This window comes from Manis javanica, chromosome 1 (genome assembly GCF_040802235.1).
Source record: "Manis javanica isolate MJ-LG chromosome 1, MJ_LKY, whole genome shotgun sequence".
Classification (NCBI taxonomy): domain Eukaryota; kingdom Metazoa; phylum Chordata; class Mammalia; order Pholidota; family Manidae; genus Manis; species Manis javanica.
In genome coordinates this window covers 110,640,693-110,659,342 of record NC_133156.1, presented here as the reverse complement: position 1 = coordinate 110,659,342, position 18,650 = coordinate 110,640,693, and the positions used below count along the sequence as shown (strand labels likewise).

The window sequence follows — 18,650 nt, the reverse complement described above, 5'->3', positions numbered from 1 at the left end:
TAACTGGGCCAAATTCCTCTCTATTAGGAATTCCTATTTGGAAACTAAATCATGCTTGGAGGCTTTGGATCTAAGGGGCTAAGAGTCAGGGCCAGTTACCATGTGGAGCCAAATTTAATATAAATAAGCAGGGAAGTTGTTTGATTCATTTTTATCATAATCACATATTATCTTCAAAATTAAAACATTTTTGGTAAGAAATAACCCCAGTGTCCCATTTCTTGTCAAAAGAGGCTACTGGTTTCTTGTTGGTAAAAACTTGCTTCTTTTCTGAGCCCACACAAAGAAAGTACCTCCAGTAAAACTGGGATAGGTACTTGTTTTCAGACCACAAAGGTTGGTTTCTTCTCTCCTGCTGGTTTCTTTTCAGAGCTGTATGTAAACGCAGGAGTATTGACTTACATTATTTGCTTCCATAACAATAACACCTTGTATTTGCAAAACATACTTAACTGTTGGTAGGGGAACCATATGGAGACACCAGCTAAGTCAGCCAGACTGTCAGAACCACAGGCTGCTGGTTCTTAAGGAGCTTCAGATGGATACTCACAGGAGGACATCAAGGTTTTATTTTATGCATTTATTTCTAGCTAGCCCCATTTAAAAAAAAAATTGTTCTGAAGCAGCTTACAACTAAAGAGAAAACTGGCATGTTGGAAAAAGAGCAATCACCAGTCCTTGAAGAGCTACATTCTTAACAGAGTCTACCTTCTCTTGGCAGAAAGTCCTGGATCACAAGCAGATCCTAAATCCAAATAAAATTTCCACTATCCCTAGAATAGCTCCAGAAGATACGAACTCCCCAGGCACTTGAACTCTGTCCTGAGACAGTTTCCAAGGCAGTTAAGGATCCTCTGGAATAACAGAAAACCACCCAGGTTGGAAGTAGGGGAGAGGGAGAGGGACTTGGGATGGAAAGCCCTGGTTCTCCCCAAGAGTCTGTGGAAAGCCAGACCTGCTGAGAAACATCAGTTTGCCCTAGAACCACCCAGAGTAACATGGTCCAAGCCGAGGTGACAGGGAGGGGCTGCAGAAGAATGGGAAAGCCATGGCCCTGAAGGGGGGCGTCACGGACTCTGAACGGCACACACCTTTAAGACATGACAACTGTGCAGACCAGTCCCAAGGAAAGCAACAAGACTATATTCAGTCCAGGTAGTTACTTCAACCCTCATTTTCCAGTGGGGTTACACAGTCGCCCCCACTCCTGCCAAGCTCTGATCTAAGCTCTGAGTTAAGGGCAGAGTGGTCTACAAGTGATGGGATGATCATGCAGAGAGCCCAACAGGGAGTATCTGGGGTTTCTTAGAGCCAACCTTGCACTCATTGGGCTTCCAAGCCAGAACAGCCACCGATGGGCACTCACTCACCCAAACAGGCAGGACCTGGGACAGAGCCTGAACCAGCAGCTCTGAGAAGGCTTTTCCCTCCCCCAGTGGGGAGGTGAGAGAGCCAAAAGTAACTCCCACAGCTGAGGATGGGCAGGGTGTGCCAGAAGATGAGAATCGAGAATCAACCCAGCCAGGTGGCCAGTGGTCAGCTCCAAATATGCTGCGCATTTGAACCATCAACTCATCCCTGTCCTGCCACACCTAATACACACACACACTCACACGCACACACATTTAACCTTGGGATTGGCTGCTGTCCAACAGTTCTGTTATCAATTCCTGATTATTCATGCTAGAGGTTGATAAATAAGTAAACCAAAAAACACAGATAACCTCAAATCTTTTCTTTCCAAGTCTGAGAATGTGATTTTGCAACAAGTTATTTCTGCGAACTTACTTAGCCCACACATCTCCTCCTTCCCAATACTGAAATTAGTAGAAATTCTCTGAAATGGTTTGGAAAAAAAAGAAACCTAGGTTAGAGGTGAGTGGGAGAAAGAAAACAGCCCAGGATCTTAATAGGCTTTCACGGATCATATATAAGCCAGACACTCAAAAATCAGCTGTATTTCTTACACTGCAGAGGAGGTAAATGACTACAGTAAAGCTTCTGTATCTCCAAGGAAATATAAATGTAATAGAATGACCAAATAATCTCCTCTCTGACAAGGAGGACAATCAGTATCATTTAACATTATAATATGTTCTTTTAACATCATAACATAATTACAACATTTCTTGAGAGTTAACAAAAGCTTCCTCACTCTTGGCCAGCAACCCAATTGCCATGCAGATACCAGAACATTAACCAAGTATCAAAGAAAAGGTTGTTTACCCAGAAAACCCTTAGAATTCCTACCCCTTTCACGGGGGCAACTTGACTCAGCTAATACAGGCTACAAAAATGTAACAAGTGCTAGAATCATTCGCAATCTTAAGTCATTTTCCCAAATGAACCTGAATTTGTAGGCTTTCAACTGTGACAGAAACCTTTGTTCAAGCCCTGCAGTGAAGGAGGAAAAGACTTAACAGGTGCCCCAGCCGTCTCACATCCCACAGTGAGATTCGCAGTGTGGCCATCAATGGCATTGATACCTTGGGATCCTGTGTTCTGCACTCTTCCTACTACACTCTTCCCACTCCTACCCAGACCTGCCCTGAGTTACAATGCAAAGCATATTTCTTCGTGCAAACACAAAGGGAAGAGCAAGTGTGGTTCCTTTGACCCCAATCCCACAGTACCTTCCTTATTTAGAGATGCATTATCGTAACAACTACACCAATACCACTTCTTTGACATTATAATGAATGCCAGAACTCCAAACTGTTTTACTGAGCCAAGTCTCAAGGTTCTATCTGCTGCTTCAGATTCTGGTTTCTCATCTTTGGTACCCCAGGAACTAATTAAAGAGACAAACCGGTCCTAGAGGTCCCACTCATATTAACACAACTCAAAGACCACAATGCTTGAATCAGACACAACTACAACACAAGAGAACATAGGGCTCTGGTTAAGATGATTTTGCTACTCAGCAAAGAATAAAGATCCTTCTGACTTCAACTCTTAGATTTAACAAAACTCTTTATTAAATGCACAGTATATTTTTTCCTTACAGAGGCAGTGTGCTTTCACCAGGATGAAACTCAAGTTGTTATCAAACTGAGGTTCTGACAAAGAGTCATGGGTCATCTTTCTGAACACAGATCAGAAAGATCTAAAAGAAACTTTCAGATGCCATTGTCCAAATCTCTTATTTTACAGATGAGGATACCAAAGATCAGGAAAGGTGAAGGAATGTGCCTCAGGTCCTGTTATCATGACTTTACACTGTAGTCCCAATCTGAGTCATTAGTGACACCACCAATCCCCCTGCCAAATCACCCAAGCTCAGAACTTGAAATGCAGTTTAGTAAATGAGTAAACCCTATGCTCTCTGGAATAGCCTTTAGCAGTATAAGCCAAAGAAAAAAATGTTTCCCCTGTTTCTCGTCTCACCTCCTGGAGGGAGACAGGCTACAGAAAGCAAGCCCTACCCTCTTTTGCAACAAGTGGGTAGCTTTGGAAGGGGTATGGTGTTTCCCAGGTCAGAAGGCATTCCAACGTGACTTCTTTTAGGGACCCAAGAGGACCAGGTGGGTCATGAACATCACAGCACTGCCAGCCACATCCTGTGGGAGAAGTCTGGAATGAATGTCATACCTTACAGAAGAGAACACTTCTTCTCCCTTGCCAGCCACACCCATTAATAGACATCATTTTGTTTTCAAAAGCCTGGTGTTTATAGTTTACAATCCAGCTGGACCATGTGACTTAACAAAGTCGATTTTTGATAAGATGTCTCACCATGCTCAAGTTTATCAGGATAACCCAAAAAGGTCTTCTAGAATAATTGGTAGATCTTTCCAGGCTCAGGGTGCTATCTTACCTGAGCCTAGAACTTTGACATACAGTAGATACTCAAGAAACATTTGTCAACTTGGACATATGCTAATATGGAAATATTGGGACTAAATATGCAGTAAATGCAGAGAACTTCAGAAGTCTGGGTTTTATTTTAATACATTTGCAATTGTACAGCATATGCACTGAAAATATCTTTAGAGAATATCTAATCTAGTTCTCTTATATAGCAGAAAACTGAGGCTCAGACAGGAAGGTGAATTATTCCACACTTACCTGTTACACAGATTCCACGGTGGAATCACTCACACACACACACACCCATTACCACCACATCTTCTTTAGGGGGAATGATGGGAGAGTCTGCTTTTATCATCTAGAAATGAATAAGCAAAAATTCACACAAGACTCTAGTAAATTGGGTTCCCATCAAATTGAGGTTTCAGATTTATGTGTCCCAGAAGGTAATGTGCTATTAATAAACTAAGAGTTTAAAAAATTAGATACTCAATGCTTTAAGTTTATCCAGATAATGCATGTTTTCCATACTAGGCCATCCATGAAAAGTCATAAATTGGAAGTGGAAGAATTGAAAGGGTATCTCACCGCAACCCTCCTTACCCCAGAACGACTCAGGAGACATGGGCCCATGCAAGAGATTTTATTATCTAAAAGAGAAAATGGCTGCCCCCAGAGAGATGGAGCAGCAGCTCGTGGGAGAGGAAGCGTGTTTTTAAGGAGTAGGGATAGGGAGTGTTCTGCGTTGGTGATTGGATCTTAAGGGGTGGGCAACCATCTGGTCGGTGGTGATTGGATCGTAAGGGGTGGGGGTCTTAGCATGCCAGAATTTGCCTTCATTCCCTTCTTTTTCTTTTCTTAATTGGGCGTCTGGAGAACTGGGCATAGAATCTCATTCTCTAACTACTTCCTGGTGGAAGGGGGTGCAGATTCTGGGGTTAGTGAGGTCATTGCTGTAGAGTTGGGGAAGGGCGGGCATCCTGAGATGATTTGTGATGTCATCTAGCTGGTTTCGTTATTCTTCATGAAAAGGCCTTGATAGCCCTGGAGGAGTAACTGGTTGACAGTATGGTTAGAAATTTTCAAAATTTGATTTTGAATGAATTTTTGGAATAGGTTAATGAAGCAGGGAAGGAGAAGGAGAAGAAGAAGAATAAAGGTAATAGGGGCTAGGAGGGGCAGGAGCCAATTGAAGGGATAAGGGAATGGATTGTTTGGGGAGTTTTCTAGGAGTTTGGAGGCTTGTTCATGGAGGTGTTTTGTGCCATCCTGAACAAGACCGGATTTGTTGGTGTAGAAGCAGCACTGTTCTTGGAGTAGGGCACATATGCCGCCTTATGCAGCTGTAAGGAGGTCCTGTTTGGGTTGTAGAGCAGATTACTGGAGGATTTGAAGGTGTAAGTGGTCCCATTGGGATGGAGGAGAATAGTGAAGAATGCATTTTTGAGGTCAAGGACAGAGAAGTAAGTAAAAGAGGTGGAGATAGTGGATAATAAAGTATAGGGGTTGGGGACTACTGGATGGATTGGAATAACAGCTGCACTGCTAATTCTTAAATCTAGAACTGGCCTATAAGAGCCAATAGGTTTTTGATAGCCAGTATCAGGGGTTGTACGGGGAATTGGCTGGTCTCAAAAGGCCCTCATAGAAGGGGTATTGAGATGGTGAGGGGAAGGAGGTAGGATCTTTGAGTTTGATGGTTACGGATGGGCAGGTGGCGATAGAGGAAGTAGAGGTGTCCCAGACTGTGGGGTTTACTTGGCAAGGGGGTAAGGGGAAAGGGGAGGGAGGTGGGTCTGGAATGGTTTGGAAAGCAAGTAGGAAAGGGATCAAAGGTGAGTCGGGGTTGAGGCGTGGGCTAAGGGTAAAGGTGATGGAGGCCCCTAGCTCAGGCAATAGGTCCCTTCCCATAAGGGGAACTGGACAACAGAGAATAACTAAAAAAGAATGAGAGAGAGCAATGCCCTTAAAGATGCAGTGAAGCATGGGAGTTTGTAAAGGTTGATAAGGTGTATCCTCTACCCTGACTATACAGGACTGTGAGAGGGAGGTAGCTCCCCAAAGTCCTTCAGGACTGAGTAGGTGGCCCTGGTGTCCAAAAGGAAAGAGATGGGCCTACCCGCTACCACATGGTTACCCTGAGCTCCTGTACAGTGATGGTAGTGGTCAGGTGGAGGAGTCCCAGGCCCCCTCAATCATCAGTTGCCAGACCCAGAAGGTCTATGTGTGGAGTGTTAGAGCTGGATGGCCTGGCACCTCTCAGTGTGCGAGGACAGTCAACAGCCCAGTGTCCCTCCTGATGGCACTTAGGGCATGGACTGGGGGGCTTCCGGGGATTTGGGCAGGCTCTGACCCAATGACCTGTTTGACCTCATTTGAAGCATGGACCAGGAAGTCCTCCTGGCTGCTTCGTAGGGAGTGAGGCTACCCAAGCACCAGTGGTTGGGGTAGGTTGAAAGGCCTTAGCCAACATTTGATATTTTTGTTTACGGGCCTTTTCATCTCTTCCATTATATACTTTGAAGGCCACTGCCAGGACTTCTGCCTGAGGAGTTAAGGGTCCCTTCTCTAGACATCTAAGTTTAGCCTTAATGTCGGGGAAACTCTAGGTGAAGAAGTAGGTCATTAATAACTGTCTCCCATCTGGGGTCTCAGGGTCTAGGTTTGTATATTGTAAAAGAGCTTGGCTTTGGTAAGGTGGTCTAAGAACATAGAGGGATTCTCATTTTTATCCTGAATAACCTCTTGAGGTTTTTCATAGTTAATGGCTTTATTGGCTGACTTCCTGAGAGCCGCCACGAGGCAGGTGATGAATTGATCCCGACTGGTGACTCCCCCTGCTGTGTTATAGTCCCAGTTAGGGTCTCAGTCAGGAAGCACCTCAGCACCTATTGGATGAGCTAGTTTGGTGAACTTCATCGGCATGAGTTCTAGCCTGTTCCCAGACTCGCCTATGCTCCTCGGGCAAAAGTGTGTTGGATAGGATCATGTGAATACCATGAAAGGTAAGATCTTGAGTAACTATGACTGAGTTAGGTACTGGAACTCTTTTATGTAAGTAGCTGGGTTGGAGGTGAAAGAGCCTAATCTTTTCTCAGTGTGAGATAGGACAGAGAGAGAGAAAGGGACATGGACCCAGACAACACCCTCTGTACTGGCTACTTCCCGTAGTGAGGCTAGGATCTGGGTTCGAGATCAAGTGACTGGAGGGCTTGGCACAGGACTGGGTGAGGGAAGGAGAACTGGTTGTGGAGGAGGAGGAGGTGCTGCAGCTCCTGCAACAGCATTAGGGGAGCTGGGAGGGTTGGGATTTTGATCTTGCAGAGAAGGAGGCTGGGGCGGGAGAGGAACTGGTGGTTGAGGGGGAGCTATAGGGGTTTGAGATCGGTAGGGAGGAGGTTCATCAGCAGGGTCAAAGTCAGAGGACATGATGGGAATTGGTGGGTGGTGGGGTGAAGTTCTTTAGAGCAATGAGATGTTTAGGATTGCAGGGGAGACAGAGAGCGGGCTTGGTTCAGAGGTAGGAGAAAGCCTGGATATATGGGATCTCTTTCCATTTGCCCATGAGCTCACAGAAGTTGTATAAGTCACAGAGAATTTTAGGAACTAAGGAGCCATTGGGAGGCCATTTAGACTGATTGTCCAAGGAATATTGTGGCCAAATATTCTTACAGTAGTGAATAAGCTTAAAAGGTTTGAGGTCTGGAGTGAGGTGGAGGGGCTTTAGAATACTGAGTAAGCACCCTAGCAGTGAACCTGTGGGAATGGAGGGGCCAGATTCCATGGTGAGAATGAGACCATTCACAAGTTGCTGAGGTGTCCCAGAGCGATTGAGAAGATTGCGGAGAAGGCCAGATACAGTTAGGGGGTCGTCACCACCTCTAACCGAGCAGTCGAGGTGAAAACGCCAAGGCTCAGTACCTGGTACCAGGAGTTTACGAGTTGATAAAGGGAGACCGGGCCTCAGTGAATGAGGATTCTCACCATGGGGAGGCAGAGAAGGGTCGACTATGGGGATCAACCATGACTCCGAAAGTCATGGTTGGGGATGCCCCTGTCCCAGAGGAGCCCTTGGGGGTGCTGGATACTCAACAGTCACTTCCCAGGTTCCAAAGGGACATTTAAGCCAACCATGAAGGGGAGACTCACCAAATTGAAGGCCAGTGTTGGGCGAGAAGACGAAAGACTGGGGAAATGGACAGTGAGCCTGTGGAGGAGGATCAGGCAGTGAGGGTTCCCAGAGCAGCTCAGGTTCCCGGAGGAAGAGCAAAGTCAATGGCAGAACCTCATCCGAGTCATGGCACCAATGAAAGGGTACCTTGCCGCGACCCTCCTTACCCAGAATGACTCAGGAGACACAGGTCCGCGCAAAAGACTTTATTATCTGAAAGAGAAAATGGCTGCCTCCAGAGAGAGGGAGCAGCAGCTCGTGGGAGAGGAAGCGTGTTTTTAAGGAGTAAGGGTAGTGTGTGTTCTGCGTTAGTGATTGGATCTTAAGGGGTGGGCAACCATTTGGTTGGTGGTGACTGGATCTTAAGGGGTGGGGGTCTTAGTACACCAGAATTTGCCTTCAAGAATATGTACTCTGAGATGCACATTTAGGTGCAGGTTAAGAGCTATTTCTATTCAGGATTTGATATTTCATCCTCTCGTTTTAAAAAATCTGTTTTCCCAACAAATATTTCTGTCCATAAAACATCTCCCACACAGTCCTGAATCCAAATAGATATTCCTCCCTCTCTTCAATCTTTTTTCTAAGATTCAAGCCACCACCTAAAGCTTCTGGTTTCAATGCTGCTTTACAACCAAGGTTAGACACACAAGAAGCAGAACTCAGAGTGGCATGAGCAAGAACTCCATTCAAATGCACCATTTTCAGAAAAGGACAAGGCCCAAGTTATAAAATATTTTGCCCAGTATCATTCAACTAAATGGTAGGGCCTGAATCTACCTTGCAAACCATACATCTGCCTGCCTTTAATGGGATTGATCTTTAGACTTTCAAAGAACCAAGTGCTGAGAAACTCCTCTTCCTCCCAAAATCCAATTCCCGTCATCTCTTTCCATTCCTTCATTAATAACTATATTCCAATTTCATATCCTATGGTCTAGAGTTTGATGGGTTCCATTCTTTCCATTCTATGAAAGCAAACAACTATTTTCTCCTTTCTATAATATATAAAATAATGGTAAAGCAACACTGAGCTTTCCTTCCTACCAAGCATGATCTCATTAAAATAATCATTTTCAAAAGTCCAAATCCATTAAAAGTTTTATCTAATTTCTGTATTATCTTACCCCTCCACCCTATACACACACATACACACAGAAAATTCAATTTGTGGTCCTTTCAAATTAAAAGTATAAACAGGAAACTACATGATGAAAGTCAGTGAAATGAAAAGACACTAATCCCTTTTGCCAGGCACTGGAAACAAAAAAGTAGCATTTGGGAACATAAAGGGCATCAAGGGAGTCACTGGGGAGTAAAATTTCTGGCTTATCTTCTCATCCAGGTCGAATGTGTGTGGATGGGATGTAAAAGCAGGATAACAGTATAGCAAATTTTCCATGTTGCTGCCTACGATTGTTGGGAAATTGTTAAGGAAGAGATTCCCGGGCCAACAGTGTAGCACTGTTTTGTTTTTTTTAACATTAATCATAGGTTGAGGTGAATTATGCATTTATAAAAACAAATTACAAAAACATGGATTCTAGTATTAGTGTTTTTGTGATAACCAACTATAAATAATAATTTGTATTTTTAACCTGTTTCAGATGAAGTTTAAGAATGGCAGTTCAAATGTCCCAGTAAACCTATCATTGTCACTCTTTATGAGATTAGGGAGTATTAAAATACAATGAAGGAAATTTTAAAGATTTTTTTTACCCCCACAACACAGACAAAAAAAAAAGCAGAATCACAATTTTAAAAGACAATGACTGAAGGGAAAGGTAGCATTTTAGTCATGGAGTATAAAATAATAAGGAAGATACATATCCACATGCTTTGTCTCCCACTGTCCATAATCCTATGGCCCATGGAGAAAGGCAACAGGTCACTGGAGCGAGGCAGCTGATGAACCAATGGGCCTGACACTCAGCTGGGTACTAGACATACAGGAGTGAACCAAACAAGTAAAACCGCCTGTCTTCACACACCTTCCAGCGGGAGCACACAGTCTATGAAATCCATGCTTGGTACTAGAGACGGAGCCCCCAGGCCTCCTGGAACCTGAGCAAGGCCCGCTGTTCTCCCCACTCCAAAGAAAGCATACCCACTTAGTCAACAAACTGAGCACCTACTGCTTGCCAGAGCCCTAGCTGAACCCAAAGGAAGACCAAGGACACAGTTTCTCCAGTATGCAATAATCATAAAGCCTCTCATTCAGATTCACTGTGTGTAATATTTTTTTTCTCTTTAATAGTTTCTCTTTCATTTAATAGTTTAATAATTAATACCTATGAGCCCTAACTCCATTTTTTTTTTCATGGTGAACAAATTCTTACATAGTGAATAAGTTCTTACATGGTGAACAGTGCAAGTGCAGTCATCACAGAAACTTTCGGTTTTGATCACTGTGTGTAATATTTTAAGTTGGTGTTTCAATATATCTGAATTCTACAAAGCAAAGACCAAATCATCACCAGGGTTGATTATATTCTCTGCCATATAACAACATTAACCTATTGGCTTTGTTTAAAGGCTAAAATACAATTTGTTGCTACTTTATGGATGTGAGGAAACCACACCCTGGACAGTGACTGCATTCTAGAATAATTTTTAACCATTCACAAAACTGAGTTATGTTGGTTTTAACATTAATCACGCTATTATCATTAATAATATCCTCCCATCAAAAGAAAGGTACTAATCCCATCAAGAGGAAAGTACTAGTCTTGAAAACTAAATACAAATACATTTGTTAAGAAAACAAAGTGAACCATCCATGAAAAGAGACAATACAAAAATGCATATTTCCTAGGGTGGAAATTTCCATCAACTAGACTCTTGTTAAGGGCCACCGTGTCATTTAAAAATATTTTAAGTTCATAAATGAAATGACTCTAAATGTTTCTTATCAGGAAAAAAGCCTCTCCACCCAACCATACAGCTACAACTGATAATTACCAAAAGAAACTTCACAAAGGCCTTTTGTAAAGAATGACCCTCATGGAAGTAGTCAGTTTCCTACAGCTTCTCTTTTTCATTTTGCTTTTTTATTTTTTAATTAGGATATCTACAGTCAGGAGATGAGAAATATTTTATTTCATAATAAAATTTAGTTAATAGAGAATATATAATTAGCATTTCTTCTCCACGAATGATGATATACTTGGCAGTTAGAGCCACAGGTTCATACCACCGGGCCTTGAGAGTAAAGGCAGCCAGCAGAGTGAGGAGGGCCATCTACAGTGAAGCAGAAACACACGAGAGCTGAACTCTTAACTCCGCCTGCAACTGTGGAACAGCCTGACCAAAAGAATTACCTGGGATAGAGCACAGTGTTTATTAACATCATAATGCTGAGGTTGTTATTAAATCCAAATGAAAGAAAATACTAAGGTTCCATCTGTATCAAAATATTACACATCGAAAATCATTCCAAACTTTAGCAAGCCATACTGAAATTAGTCTCTTACCTGACCTCAACATATGCTACAAAGTTATAATAAAAAGAAAATGGTTATGAGATAATTATTATATTAATGTTATATACTTATTATATTTTATATAGATTACACATATAATTAAATGTTTATTATATAATTGATTATATATAATATAGATTAATAGATTATATGGAATAAGTATATAGGAGACACTATTGGCTTTAAACAGAGTACAGTCTGTGAATTTTGGGTAAAGCCAGGAATATCAGCCTCAGACTTGGGTTAATAACGAACTTAAAAAAAAAAGAATCCAATCATCAATGTTGAGATAAATTGGCATCATGTACCCTTGATGAGACACACTGAGGATACAATGTCACCTACTAATACCCCTGCCAAAAATGTTTAATGTGACTCTAATCATGAAGGAATAATTATATCTAAACAGAAAGACAATCTGCAAAATAGTTCACCTGGCCTTTTCAAAAAGTATCAGTGAAGACACAAAAAAACAAGATGTTGAAAAACTATTCTAGATTAAATTCCACAAACTCACAGTGAACATCGCCTGTAAGGTAGTAAAAGTATGGGGCTAAAGGTTTAGAATTCAGCATAAATCAATTCAAATTCTAACTCCAAATCCAGGCTCTACCATGTAGAAAAGACATTTAACCATTCTATGCCCCAACTTCCTCTCTATAAAATGAGGACAATAATAGCATCTTCTTTACAAGATTGTAGAGAGATAAATGAATTCATCTACAGAGGCCTTACCACACTTAGTAAGGGCTCACTAAATGTCAGTGGTAATAATGATGAGGATGGTAAAGAGCCGTCAGATCCTGAGGGGTAGAAATGGAGCAAAATCAACAGGCAGTTCTAAGACAATGTGATATAAGCACTCTGGCTGGTAAAAGGCTCTAGACTGCAAAGAAAGAAAAGATCTAGGAAGAGCATTTAACCCAGGTGTTGGAGGTCATGGAGGTCTTCCCAGAAGAGGTGATAGCTGATTCCAGGACAAGAGAACAGCACGTACAAAACACTGGGAGTAAAAAAAAATTAAAATTTCAGGAGCTGAAAATAGATGAATAGGCCTGGAATATATAATGTGGAAGTGGAAGAAGAGGGACAGAGAAAAGGCTTTTCTTCACTGGTTAAACAGTGCCAACTCGTGCAGTACACCCTATGAACTGTATGAAGAACACTGGGCTTTAAGAGTAACAGGAGGCTACTGAGATGTTTTCAGCATAATCAGATCTACATTTCAGACTATGCTGGTTGCAGAAGGGAGAAAGGGTTCGAGGGGCGAGGCTGGAAAGGGAAGACCAGCTAGGAGGAGGCTGTTAAGAGTTTTCTAGGCAAGAAACAGTGGTGCTAGAACTCGGGTAACAGCAGTAGAGAGAAGAGGTGACTAGGCAGGGAAAGGTCACAACCTGGAGACTGATAAAATGAGGAGGCGGGGAGAGGATTAAGTCGAGTTCCAGTGTGATGGCTAGATGGGCTGTTGTCCCAGTCTCTGAGAAAGGGAGCACGGGCCATGAGCAGGTTTAGGGGTGCAGAGAGTGGGTTCAGTCTGGATCAGACTCAACAGGCAGGGCCATGATAGGGGAGCTGTGCTGGAGTCACAGAGGTCCTCAGCAGTGAGTCTTGATCTGGAGACAAAAGGATACATTCTGCATTCCCCAGACTAAAACACCTAAGCCAAACAGATTTTATCTTGCTTAATCTGAGCTCCAATTTCAAATGATGAAAAAAAAATGGCAGTGCTGTCAATCTCACACATTTCATGGCATAACTCTTTCTGTATAGACATCAGGATGGATATTTGTGGCTCTCAAAGAGATTCACTAACCCTATAACTTTAAATTCCCCTGACAGGAAAGTTAGCAACATTAGCCAGATACTTACTCAAGAACATTATCTTGTTTATGAAAGAAAGCAATCACACACTCTCATTTCCCAGATTATAAAGCGTATCACCACCAATTTATACTCCCCAACATAAAATTGTCAGGAACACTAATTACATGTGTACATGTGTCTGTGGACAGAAATACATACAACACGTAGGTATATATAAATAAAATACTAAGTCTGATCTTGGTCTATAAGTCTCAGGTATTGATCCAATGAGAAGTTGGACTTGCCACAAAACCCAAAATCACTCCTGCTGCCATACTGTGTTCACTGAGTGTGTGCACTGACCCTGACTCTGTTCTACACACTTTCCTCAAGGTCACCGCACTGTCTGATTGCTGATGCACATATCAATCTACCTGAGCTCATTTCCTCATGAAAGAGACAACAAGCTGACTCCCACATCATTCTGTTCTCCCCTTTAGGAACAGAATCCCCAGTTTTGGCTCCTTACTAGAGCCCCCATTTCCAAGCCTCTTCTGAGTGATGCAGGCATGTGACTCAAGTTCTAGCACTTGAAGGGAAGAGAAAATGAGGCTGTGATGTGTACACCTTCCAGGTCACGTCCAAAAGGGAATTGCCTGGCCTCCATGTCCTCTTTTCCACAGACTAACAAAGATGCAGGAGTGGTGAGCCATCTGCAGCCTTCACACGAGCAGAATGACGTAGGTAATGGAAGGTCAGGCTGGAGTCTTTAAAGGATTCATGAAACAAAGGGCTCGACACCAAAATGACTAGCAGCTTAGGTTTTTATATGAACCAGGAACTTATTTTGTTTAAGCCATTGATATCTTGATTTTCATTAACAGTCAAACCAATAGCTTAATTCACTTTCACTCATTAGAGTCCACCATTAGGCTGAATTTCTCCAATTAAGATGAGTGTCACTTTGTCTTTGAGCTTTTCACAACTGCAGACATCTCAGCATCTCACAGAATTTACAAAAAATATTTAAGCTAGAGTTGTCGAGAAGCACAATCTAAACAGGTGCTGTCAACACCACTCCTCTCCACATGGTCATATATTACACCTGCCCTTGAATTTGCTGCTAAAGCCAGCATTTGCAAAGCCCCCATGCAGGACTTCCAGTCTGACAAATATTTAACACCTTGGCATTACACATGATGATGACATCTAAACTCAGTATCAGGAGTTGCCTACCTTGGTTTTCTTTCCCTCTGGGAATGACAACAGACTGACTGGGTCCCCTTACTCTCTCTTTGGTGCCTGTGGCAGGCAGAATAATGCTTACCTTTCCCTTCACAAGATGTCCAGGTCCTAATTCTCAAAACTTGTGAATATGTTAAACTGACACGGCAAAAGGGGGCTTTGCAGATGTGATTAAGGATCTTAAAACAGGAAGGTTAGCCTGGATTATCCAGATGGGCCCATCTTAATCACAGGATCCTCATAAGGAGGGAGACAGGCAGGTCAGATGTGACAACTGCAGCAGCGGCAGGAGTGATCCATCGCCGGAAGAGGGCAGGAGCCAAGGAATATGGGCAGCCACTAGGAGCCCCCAAAAGGCATGGATCAGATTCTGCTCTACAGCCCCCAGAAAGAACACAGCCCTGCCAACATGGTGATGTTTGCCCGTGAGACCCACTTCAGGCTTCTGACCTCCACACCGGAAAAGAATAAATGTATGTGGTTTCGAAGCCACAAATCTGTGGTAATTTGCTCCAGTAGCAACAGTAATTGAATACAGTGTCTTTATATGTAGCCCTATAAAAGAACTTGATTGAAGTCTAGGATAGGATTTGTTCATACCTTAAGAACTAGACTGAAATAAGCAGTTTTAATAATATACAATATTATTAATAGCATTAATAATATATAATTGTTTTGCCATTTTATTATAATAGTAAAAACAGCTCTCCCTATCCCCTCCAAGAAAGAAAAAGCCACAGAAGCTGAACACGACTGTGTGGCAGGAAGCCAATGGTGCAGCTGGGTATCGGGACAATCACTGGCCATAGGTGAGGGAATCTGCCTCTGGACGAATCTGGATGCCATTTTAAAAACTGTTACTGTCCTAAAGGATGAATGTTTTCTCGCTGGCAAAACTGGATACTTTCTGCAAAGTCAAAAGAAGAATTTACAGAGCTTTTAAAGTCCTTAATACTAACCAAAATCACTAACCATGCATGATATTTTACTGGTATTTAGTTCAATCTCATTCATCACTAAACTGAATTTTAGTTGATGTGGGTATAGGATCCACAGAGGCAATGATTAGCCTGTAGGGTCCACATGCTTTAAGCAGGACTGTCCTGCAGAGGGCAAGATGAACTGACCTGGCTTCATTCACTTAGACCTTCTCACTTTCGGTTTTGATCAAAGGGGTTGGCATTCCAACAGGCTATGGCTAGATGCTCAAATTGCCACTCCAACCCCCATCCTACTTCTAGACATCATAAGCTGGTTGTGTTTCTGACTCTACGACTGTTACTATTCACAACTCAGAGAAGCCTGGGGGCAACTGCAGGTCCCTGTATAGGAACTCCACCTGCTGTTCCAAAGGGAAGTCCTAAGTGATGCCCTGGTGTGCCCTCTAGCCCACAGTTAATCCATACCTCACCGAAGAAGGTTCCTTTCAAGATCACATCCTCCAGCATGGCCTGCTTCCACTACCAGGATTTCAGAAACTCATAGACCTACAGTTAAAATGGGAACTCTTGGCCTGAACTTATTTTCCTTCCTTCCTCCAGACCAAATCCCATGCATGTTGTTTAATTCCCAAAATAATCTAGATAAATGTAACAGGACTCCTTTTGCTTCAAAAACTCAATTACTTCTTTGTAATATATCATGATATTACATTCAAAAGGGCATACAGAATCTCTTGTACAACAGTGTGTGGAAAAGAAGAGTTATCTCCTCAGAGCAGATGTTTGGTTCTAAAGACTTTTCTGCTTTATTCTGTTTCAGTTTGTTCTAGGGTTTTCTAACCATTATAACTCTATCTCTGATAAAATGTAAGTTTCTCTACCCCCACCTTAAGCTTCCTGCCTATAACTGAAGACTTCAGCATCCTGAATTAAGATGCTCTAAATAAGCATCATTTACTTTCAATGTCTAGAGAAATCTCGGTCTCCTCCAAACACTGGAGAGAAGAATGGATGGTATGCACAGAATATCCTTTGCTGTCTGAGTATGCTTTTTATTAAACTTTTTAATGCGTAAGGTTCACTATGATTTCACCTGTATATAACATATTTATTTTTATACCTTAGAAGTTTTCAGCATGTCGGTCCTGTATATATTCCATTTTGGTCTTGCTCATTTCAGATTATGGATTCCTACTATGTAAAACTATGGCTTTTCTCTCATTTTTTTTTTTTTTGGTATTTTTTAAAAAAAAGTTTTTATTTTGGTATCATTAATCTACAATTACATGAGGAACATTATGTTTACTAGACTGCTTAATCAGGTGTTATTTAGCAATAATGTTAGAAGCACATAAGATCAGATCAACCTCATCCCATAAAGTCACCCATAACCTTCTAAAATTCCTTCCTCTACTTTTTGTTTCACTAGAATTTAGTATTTATTTTTAACAGGTGCTAATAAGAGTTTTCCAGGTTTATGTTATTTACAATTTGCAAGGTTTCCACCCTCTTAACCCCGCTGTGTTTTAGTCTGCTTGGGCTGCCATAGTAAGTATCATAGGATGGGTGACTTAAACAAAAATTTGTTTCTCAGGTATGGAGGCTGCAAGTCCAAGATTAGGGTGCCACTGTGGTCGGGTAGTGGTAAGAGCTCTCTTCCCAGCTTCCAGAAGGCCGCCTTCTTGCTGCATCCTCACAGCAGAGAGAAAAAGGGCAAACTCTCTGATGTCCCTAAAGGGCTAAAATCAGCCCATCACAAGGACACCACCCTCATGACTTTACCTAAACCTAATTATCTCCCAAAGGCCCTCATCGCCGAACCCACCACCCTGGGGGTTAGGGCTTCAATATGAAATTGGGCAGGGGGTTGGGGGAGGTCTACAGCACTTACCTTTTCAAAAGAACAATTTTTATCTGCCTTATAAGTCCACAGCCAGAGTTTCTTTACTATTTAAGCAGAGACTGAACACCTGCACGGGCCCAGGCTAAGTGCTGTGTATTCAAGGCTGACTGCAATTCCTGACATTCTCAGGTTCTAGATTCAAGTACCCTGTGGTGATGACTCCCTGCTGGCGGCCATGCTCAGATCTCCTGTCCAGAGAAGCACAGCTGACTGACAGCCTCCAGCTGCTACAACACAACACAACCTTAGAAAATACCACGGTGTTTGTGCTGAGGCTGTGCTTCTGCTGGGCTGCACCAGCCAGTGCCTGGGCACACAGAGGCCTCTCCTGCCCATCAGGGGACTCTTCCAACAGGCAGCCTTGCTCAGAGAGGCCCCGCCAGAGCCTCACTGCAGCCTATGCTCTTCCTCCCCAGCCCTCCTACCTTCCCATCTTCTCTGCACAGGAGTCAGACCAGCAGCACAGTCGGAAGGCTCTACCTTCTCCTGTTCCCTCCACCTTCATCCCTTACTGACATTTCCTTAATTCATCTCTTCCACACTTAATCCCAAATTGACATCTGCTTCTCAGAGGATCCAGAAAGACATACTCACAAAGTAACTTCACATGCAAATAACAAAAAGGCATGTCCAAGTACCTATTCATCTAACTGTGGACAAATAGCACCAATTTTGTTGAGATTGCAGATGTTATATACAAAATCCAGTATCCTGAATAAATATGTAAAATATATTAAAAGATACACAGCTGAGACAGGCAGCTAAGACAAAAAGAGAAGGAAATCTGTTTCCTTTTAAATTCAAACTAAGGCAAAGCTGAAAACTGCTCATTTTAATTTAATGTAAATGAACATACAGCTGTTGAGCATTTGCCGTGGGCCAGATGCAGAAGGTAGAGTGGGAGATCCAAAGACAAACACTAGCTGGGTCCTTCCCTCAAGGAGCTTACAATCTGTGGCCCTATCATTGACTCAGAATTCTCGGTCTTCATTTTAAACAATTTCCTTTAGCCTCATGTGAACACAAATGCTTATTCTTCTGGGCAAGGTGGATCAGACACAAAAATCACTTTAAGTCTTGTTAGGTCTTTCCTTAGAAAATACTCTCATCTTCAGAAGTAAACATCACTGTGTTGCCTGTCCACAGTCTCAGAATCCCTTCCCCTAGGCCTTCAAAGGGATAAAGTCAAGACTCTGTCACTTAATCTTAAGATTAGAAAAGTCCTTCAGTGGTCATCTACAGAGCTACAATCCTGTATTTCTGGTTTAAGAAACGGACTCAGAGCATTTGAGTTA

General features: G+C 42.5%; 1 protein-coding gene across 11 annotated transcripts in view; it reads right to left on the bottom strand.

Moving 5' to 3' along the window:
* The window catches only part of ARL15 (ARF like GTPase 15), a 442,427-nt gene that overhangs the window by 378,857 nt on the left and 44,920 nt on the right, over window positions 1-18,650 (bottom strand). The window lies entirely within an intron of this gene.